Below are 9,414 nucleotides of genomic sequence, written 5' to 3' on the forward strand. Positions count from 1 at the left end.
CAATTTCTGGACAAATTGAGAACTAACAAAATACAGCTTTCTCCAAATTACTGAATTTCTAAAATATCTCCAGAAAATAAATTGGTAAAAGCTTTGTGATTATGGGTTGAGTTATTTAGATAGACAATACCTCCGCATTAACAAGTACCCCTGCATTATCTGACCTCTTATCAGTTGGATATCCTAATAATATAGTGCTTTACTCAATTGTTTGAAGTATAATCAGAAGTCATTGAAATTTTGAGACAGAGATATTACTGGCCAATGCTTTGAGGTAAAAGAGAGTCAAGGGAAGTACTTTCTGTTCAACAATAAAAATGTAAGAAATAAACCTTGATTCTTTTTAAATATCCAAAGTTTTAACTCAACAGAGAATTGTCATAATCGAGGTCACTCCAGTGATGTCACTGAAGGGGAAGTACCTCAGGCATCCCAGAGCAACTTCATTGATTACAATCGTTACTGAAACTTTAAACCAGCTTAGTAGCTGATCCAGAACGGCTTATCCCAGGAAAGCAAGGTAAACCACAGGTCAGAAATGTAACATTTGTTTCAAAAAAATGTCCAAGTCTTACTTTCTTTTATAAAAAATAAAGACTTTCTTTCCTAAGTTTAGCTCTAACTCTAATATAATTACCTGGTTAATATTACAACCAAATAGGGTTGTGCTTTTATAGTAATAGATGAAAAGCAGTAACAAAATTTCAACCATGACAATAAATTTAAAATAGTATTGAGCGTGTACAAATATTAAATTAGCATTGCGTCAAATTTGAGGGTATCAAGAAACAAAGAAATAACTAGCAATTGTGGAAACAGCTTAGACACACTAAATATACCTGCGTAAAACATTCATGCTGTGTGCATAAACTCTGCCCACACCATGTGAATGTACAGGAGCGACATAAAGGACTTGCTGTGGTCTGGCAATAGACCAAATTGTTTACATGTTACAACTGAACAAGGGACTATTCTTGTTCACATACCAGATAATAGGTAACAATAGGTTGGCACAGTTGTATAGGCTACAATTCAGATTAAGGAACAAGTTCAAACATCAACACCATCTGGATCTATAGCTTCAGTTAAGAATGAACATTAACTCCAGTGGGTGGAATTTTTAAAATAACGAAAAACAGGCCATATTCACATTTACAATACTTTATTTTCCTTAGGTCATATCATACCTTATAATGCTTTATTCCACTTTTCATTTTAAGGTCATCTTTTTACACAGCTGCTGCAAGCTGCTTTACTGCAGTAAGTGCAAGCTGCTTCACTCCGTTTTAAAAATGGACGTTGAAATTTTTCTACCGGAGTAACTATGCCCTGCCTTTCTTCCAATATACATACTGTATTTTAATATAGTCTTTCCTAAGGGAAATTTGGCCAGATACTGCCCCCTGTTGCTCATTCTTAGATAAGCATTAGAAATACACACAAAACTTCCAACATTTTCATAGGAAATACAGACATTAGAATTTTATATAACTCTTTAATGACCATGTTCCAGTGACTGAACAACTACTACAACAACTGAAGGAACAGTCCATGTTCTCAAGGTAAATAGCGCTTTAGAGTCTATAATTGATTCAATTTTTTCCAGGAGGTGATTGATGGATTTTATTTTTTTTAAAAGATATACGGATCGATTTTCCTGAGGAGCAGTAGCACGAGGACAAAACAGGTGACACACACCAGATATGCGCTTCACCCAGAAACAGATGATAATGTACCAAATTTCCTCTTCCCCCTCATTTGCATGTGGGGCACATTTCTGAGGTGTTCACTAGGCCTGTGGATTGGGCACACGTTCAAATACGTAGGAAATTAGTGGGCAGTGTAAGGCCTTAAAGGCCTTTTGCAAGTCAGTTTGCTGCAGTTCAATATTTGTAATTTGAAAAAGATGTGGAAATTGGCTGTCGCTGGTGAGTTCTGTTACTCTCTCTGCCAAGAGTGACCTGAAGACCAGACTTCTGCATTCAGGCCCATTCCTTCAACAATGAGAGCCTGAAGCTGCTGTTGGAAGAGGACGAAAGGAAGAGGGAGTTCACTAAAGCCCAGGGCAAGAAGGCTAGTCAGGAGGTGGTCGAGGTCATCAATGCAGCCACCATTGAATGGAGGACATAGCTTGAATGCTATAAAAAGTTCAATGGCCTGACCAGAAAGGGCAAGGTAGGAATGGAGCATGGATCTTCTGCATTTGATGTCACTATGCAGATCGAAGCATTGGCTACCACTTCAAACTAGTACCCTCATTGACAGAAATATCATATGGAAAGGCATCGCAATCATCAACCACCACCCCCCCAACATTTCACTGAGAGAAGTTTGCAGCATTGTTACTGCACAACTGATCAGTAATCTAGTGATTACTGCCTAGTCTAGAACTAGGGGTCATAGTCTCAAGATAAGGGGTCGGCCATTTAGGACCGAGATGAGGAAAAATGTCTTCAGATGGTTGTGAATCTTTGGAATTCTCTACCCCAGAGGGCTGTGGAGGCTCAGTCATTGAGTATATTCAAGACGGAGATCGACAGATTTTTGGACACTCGGGGAATCAAGGGATGTGGGGATAGGGTGGGAATTGAGGTAGAAGATCAGCCATGAAGGGCCATATGGCCTTCTCCAGCTCCTATTTCTTATGTTCTTATGAATGACAGCTGACTGCACCTCAGAATCCAAAGTTCAATTCACTCAACTTCCTCCTCTCACATGCCTGGGCATAGCAGTCAAAGGTGAAGGGGAGAAAAGAGTGTTGGCCCCAAGTGTCAGACACCAACTTACTTTATGTTGCTGCGATTGCAGGAGAAGACAACTCACAATTAAAGGTAATGGTCTGCCACTGGTGGAGATTCAGTCCCAATTTAGGAGGCATCAACTTTTGAGGAGAGGGCCCTAAGCATCCACGGCCAATACCTGGGGGAAGAAGCTGGGGATGGCAAAGCACCAGGTATGCCCCCGGGAGAGGTTTGTTAGCCTGTGGAGTCTAACTGAATGATCAGGATTCAAAGTGGCATCTTGAAAGAAAGCTATCATTCTTTTAATGTGTTGCTTGGATGTGCTTTCTCAGGAGCTGATGATCATCTAAGGCTGGGCCTCTCAACTAGGACAAGTACAAGTGCATCACCACCCACCCGGTCACACCTTACCGAACTACAAAGTGCCAGCTCAGGTGCATCCATCTCAGGGGATTAGATATAGATACAGGGGACCACAGTGTCAGGTCTCATATCAATTGTAATATTACACAGGACACAGCAGGGTAGAATTTTCACAGTGGTTCTCTCAATCTCCCACCGTATCTTTCACAGAAGATCCGTGGAACCCCAGAGAAGGGGTGTTCTTCCTCTTGAGTTTCTGCCAAAGTTACAGCAGATCAGGGGAATTCCTGTTGAAATTCAACCCCAGCATATCATGATAATTTGAGATACTTTGGATAAATTGTATTGAAGTGCCCCTCCAGAGCGGCAGAGGCAGCAGAAAACCTTTGCTTCAGGATCCCTATGGGGTTTTCAATGGAAACTCTGTGGAAGCATGGGCCCATTTATATTTCATTGGAAAGCACTGGATGGATTTCTGAAAGGAATCAGTAGCCAAGGCATGAGGTTAGTATGCATAGTCTCTAGTCTCCAAGCAGCCAACTTCTATTCCTAGAATTCCTGTCAAACAGCAGGGGGGATAAAAGCGATGGTGGGGATTAGCCGAATCGGACACCTTCTTCTATGATGTTCTCTTGCTGCCTTGGTATCCAACAACAATCCCTGCTGATTATCCTCCTCCTTCCCTTGTAGCATAAATATAGAGGAGCTCCAAAAGGTACACACATGTCCAGAATAGTGTGGCAATTACGGGTTGAAAAAGTCACTAATACTCCTTAAAATACTGCCAAAAACTTCCCAACGAAGCTCCTCTTTAAGTTATTTGGAAAATCTGTACAGTTACAGTACTACAATTGCTTACCTTACTGATAAGGTTCAAAAATATTAATTTACCTGGCTCCTAGTGCTCAATTTATATGGGGGCAAGCAGCACCTGTTGTGTGACCAGGAGAAGTAAACTAAAAAGGGTTGTAGATCAGTATGATGTCATTTGGACCCTATTAACATAGCATTTAAATGCATATGCCTTCCAGAGGCGCAAGAGTGCAAGTGCACAATGTGGGAACAGAAAAACAATACAGGCAGTGTGATTGGGGCACTGTGTCATTGCACCCAATTTTCCTTTGCGTTGCGCCCAAGAATTGGGTTCTAAGAAGGCTCTAAACCGAAGGAACTCTATCCTAGAATATATTTTCTCTTTCATTTACTTCATCAACTTTTTTTAATAACGAAAAAAGCTACACCACAGCATACTTGCCGATATAATACGGGCTAACACACAATTAAGTGCTGTTTAGAGAAAAGGGAGCAAGTGGAAGATGTAGCAATTGGTGTTGGTACTGTTCAGAAAAGAGGAACTTGTTCAGGCATAACGATTGGTAATTCCAGCACATTTGATAAAAATTACGTGAATGAATAAAACACTACAATTTGTACAACAAAAAAAATTAAGTTTGTATAAATTCTTTTGAAACTGGTTGTTTTGGAATTGATTATAGCCGCAGTCCCAAAGCTGCAAACTATGTAAATATGTACAATATGGTTTACACTTTGAACATCTGTTGTCATTACAAACCTGTTCTCATTTACACAAGTTCCACCAACCCCCCACCCCACCAAAATCAGACTTCTGTTAAATTTCAAACATTTTTCATTTAATCTTAACACCATTCATTTTCACTCATGCATACAAAATCAGAATTATCAAAACATGGCAAAATGAAAAACAAAACGGAATCATTTTACACAGCAACAGAACATCAAAGTTCAACCATCGATTTTAAATTTTCACGACAATGGTTTGATTTACCAAACCTGCTGTATTTTTCTCTTATTCTCTGCTACTCTTCCAGACAATTCCAGTTAGAATGAAGACTCCACACAGAACTTGATATTTTTTGCACAGCCATAATACATCAATTGAAAATGTGTTTTTTCACTCACCCCACATAGCTATATGATTATATAAGTTGTGTGTGTCCAGGAACATAATACTGTAACTGTGTAACACTGTAGAGTTCTTACAATTTTGCTCCTTTGTCCATGCAAGCCATGTGATTTTACATACCAATCTGATCCTAACATTGGCCTACCTTAAGCAAGTGACAGCAGAAAACAATCAGGTCCCCAAGAGAATAAGATAGCCATGTTTTGTTTATTTTTACCATATAATTTATTTGGCAAATTATTTACTTCCACTTTTACTATTAGCTTTCTATTTTTCTTCTAATTTATTTTAAGCATTCTGCACTGTTCCCTCATTTTTTTCTTCAAATGGCTAGATCCTAAACCACTCAGGATCTCGGCTTCGCCTGAATGCCCCTCCTCACCCTCCAACATAGCTTCCTCCCTTTGGCGGGTTTGCGGCAGGGTGGTCCTATTGCCTACCAATGTGAAACTGCCACCAACTCACCTCCATTTCCTTCCAGAACCCTCATTAGCTATGCACAGCAGTTTGGATGCCAGAAAACTGCCCTTCATAGGTTACTCCCTGTGGGAGGGAGAGAAATACAGTTCTGGTGTAGCCTTTGAAAGGCTGCAGCCAGTTGAAGAGAGATCTTCATTTACAGTGCCAGACACTGCAAGGTGGCTGAAGGAGCAGCGGTCTCAGGCATAGCAGCAGCAACAAGTGCTCCAAGGTTTTCAATTGCATCTGTACAAGTATTGCTGGTAGAAATTACAGTAAGGAGGGACTAAATCCTAGGCACTGAGGGCAGGAAGCCCCATAACAGGGTGGTGGCAGAGGCAGTTAATGCAACCTTCATAACACCAAGAACTGCAACACAGTGCCAAAAATGATTCAATGACCTCATAAGGGTGGCCAAAGTAAGTAAGACACTCATGCCAACACCCATCCTGGAGCCGAGAAGATTAAGAGCGACCTAAATCAATTTTTTCTTTTTTATAGTCTTTAGAGTCTTGCCAGCCATTTCCCACTGCCCGGCAAAACTCTAAAGACTATAAAGAAGAAAAAAAGAAAGAACTTACTTTTACCTCGTGCTTCATCACCCCAAAGCAGTCTGCTATCAATGGACTACTTCTCAAATGCAATCACTGTTATGTAAGCAAACACAGCAGCCAAACTTCACATTGTAAGATCCCACAAAAGGCAAATAAATGAATGATCAAATAACCTGTTTTTGGTCTTGTAACTGGGGAAAGGAATGTTGGCAGGACACTAGGAAAACTCTGCTCTTTGAATAGCGCATGGATCTTTTATGTCCACCTGAACAGGCAGATTTAATGTTTAATTTCTGATCTGAAAGATGGGGGGGATTAAATTGGGCCACGTAGCGCCCGTTGTGTAGGCGCTAAGTGGACTCCTAAGGACCCCAAATGGCGTCCGAGATGCATGCACACACTTCCGGTGTGATGTGCACAGGACGTCATATTGGTAAAGACGTTTACGCACGTGCACTTAAAGAACGTCGGCAGCATGTAAAGTATGGAGATTATGCAGTAGATCAGTGTACAATGCTGATTTAAAGGGACAGATGCGATTTTGGAACCCCATGCACCAGCCAACGCACTTAACCTCGCACAGCTGAACAGGTCTTAAATGGCATGGAGGACCCCCAGCACCATCACTATTTAAAGGGATCATGCAGGAGTTGCAGGTTCATTGTTGGATTATTGCTTCTGACTGCTGATGCATTTGTACCTGTTTTTGGAGGTCTCCTGTACTTGAATACTAGGACTAGGAGACATAGCCTAAAAATTAGAGCCAGGAATTTCAGGAGTGAAGTTAGGAAACGCTTCAACACGCAGAAGGTGGTTCCGCAAACGGCAGTTGATGCTAGCTCAATTGTTAATTTTAAATCTGAGATTGATAGATTTTTGTTAACCAAAGGTATTAAGGCATATAATAGGGCTATGGCAGGTATATGGAGTTAGGTCACAGATCAGCTATGATCTCAATGAATGGCGGAACAGGCTCGAGGGGCTAGATGGCCTACTCATGTTCCTATGTTCCTATAATAAAGTTTCAATACTCTACAGGGCTGGCTAGCTGACAGGCAATAGCAAGGGCACTGATGGAGTGGCAGGGGTAGGACAGGAATGCTGTCACCCTGAGAGAGGACAGCAGGTTCATGTCCCATGGAGCCACTGCCAATTGCTGCATCCTGTTTTGCGCCACCTTCTCCTGCAAGAAAGCGGGACATGTATCGGTGAATGTCCTGCAAGATGTTTGGGTGATGTGGCTGTCATGGTTGAATTGGTTCCAGTGTGTGTGACCTGTCAGTTGTGAGTGTGCGGCTTGCAACAGTGGTAATGTGTGAGGGGTAGATGAAGCATCTGATTGGAAGAGTTGAGTACTAATTGAAAGATTTTATTCGTAGGTGGGTGATGGGGGGTATAGTGCTGAGCAACCTTCATTCAAAGATTTGAAGGAATTCAACAGTTTGTAAACATGAGGATAGGGCCTGCATCTGTGTTTTACATGTGTGATTTCTGATCTCCGTTCAGACTCCATTCAGACTCGTATCTTATATTTTGGAAATATAAGAGTTTTGCAAATTTTGAGCAGCCAAGTTGTTGCTCGTTAAAAATTCCAGAGTTCCCATCATCACCATGCTTCATTATATTGCAGCACAGACTCACTTCACCATTGATTTCCACTACTTCCTGTATCCACGATGCACCTTCCCTTTAAGAGGTTCAGGCTGCCTTTAAGTGGTGCTAGCCACTCGAGCAATCTGGACCCCCTCTGGAGAGCAGCCACTCAACAGCGCAGGTAGGGCTGGCTGCACGCAGCAATAATGTAAATCACCAGGCAGCACGAATGTTACGTGCTTCCTGCATCTCAAGATTGGGCGCGGGTTAATCGTGCACCGCGATCCCTGCGCCCGTTTTCTGGAGTTAACCAATTTAACCCCCCGCATCTCTGACAATACAGCACTTTCTCAGTACTGCACTGAAGTGTCATCTTATATGATGTGTTGAAGGTCATGGTGGAGTTTGAATTAGAGACGAGAATGCTACTAATTAAGCCAAGTTGACGCTCAAGCTAATAATTATAAAAGAATTAACCAGGAGATTCAAAAAAATTCTTTGCACACAGGGTGGTTAAAGTGTGAAATTCTCTGTCACAAACAATTGTGGAAGCAGAGGCCATTAATTCTTTTAAAAGGGAATTATTGAAGGATATGGCAAACAAGTGGGACAGAGAGATTAAACTAGGTGACTTGTGGAGGAAAACACTGCACAGACTTTACGGACCAAATGGTCCATTTCTGTGCTGCAACAATCTACAATTCAACAGTGGTAAAAAAGACCACATTAATAGAATTCTGAACATGGTAACTAAATTAGTAACAGATGCAACCAAGTTTATGAAGAAACTATTTTCAACAATGAAATGGTCATTAAATCCTGGAGCGCACAAAAATTTATGAATTCACCAAGCCCAAATGAAAAGCATCCAACAGCACTAAAGTAAGTTTAGATTTAGGAGCTCACGTTGGGAGAATGTGTCAAGCTGATCAGACCTTGTCATTAAACTAGAACAATGGAAAACACTGAATACATTTCTAATCTTAAAAAGTCAAAAGCATGAGCCTAGGAATTATAGGCCTACTAGATTGACAGCTAAATATTGGAATTTGCATAGACAGATCCGAGGAAAGGATAGACACTACAAAGAAGTTCCAAAACCACACTTGAAATACATTATCTAGTTTGTCATACTGTAAAAACTAAAAGGCATTGGAAAGGATTCAAGGATACTGGATCTTAGATTAGTGAACTGTATGACAGCAAATGGGGTGAATCCTGAGGTCTTTGTGTAGATAAACACCAGAGAACTTAAGTAGCTGAGGAAACCACGGCTAAAATGAAAGCACCGATTCCCAAAATGCCCTTTTTTCATCAATATGTCTGCTAACAAAATGACAGAACCACATGGTTAGGCCACAGCTTGAGCACTGTGTACAGTTCTGGTCACCACATTTATAGGAAGGATGTAATTGCACTAGAGAGGGTACAGAGGAGATTTACGAGGATGTTGCCAGGACTGGAGAATTATAGCTATGAGGAAAGATTGGATAGGCTGAGGTTGTTTTCTTTGGAACAGAGGAGGCTGAGAGGTGATTTAATTGAGGTGTACAAAATTATAAAGGGCCTGGATAGAGTGGATAGGAAGGACCTATTTCCCTTAGCAGAGAGGTCAATACCCACGGGGCATAGATTTAAAGTACAAGGATTAGAGGGGAGCTGAGGAAAAAAATTTTCACCCAGAGGGTGGTGGGGAGTCTGTAACTCACTGCCTGAAAGGGTGGTAGAGGCAGAAACCCTCATCACATTTAAAAAGTAC

This window comes from Heptranchias perlo, chromosome 27 (assembly GCF_035084215.1).
Source record: "Heptranchias perlo isolate sHepPer1 chromosome 27, sHepPer1.hap1, whole genome shotgun sequence".
NCBI lineage: Eukaryota > Metazoa > Chordata > Chondrichthyes > Hexanchiformes > Hexanchidae > Heptranchias > Heptranchias perlo.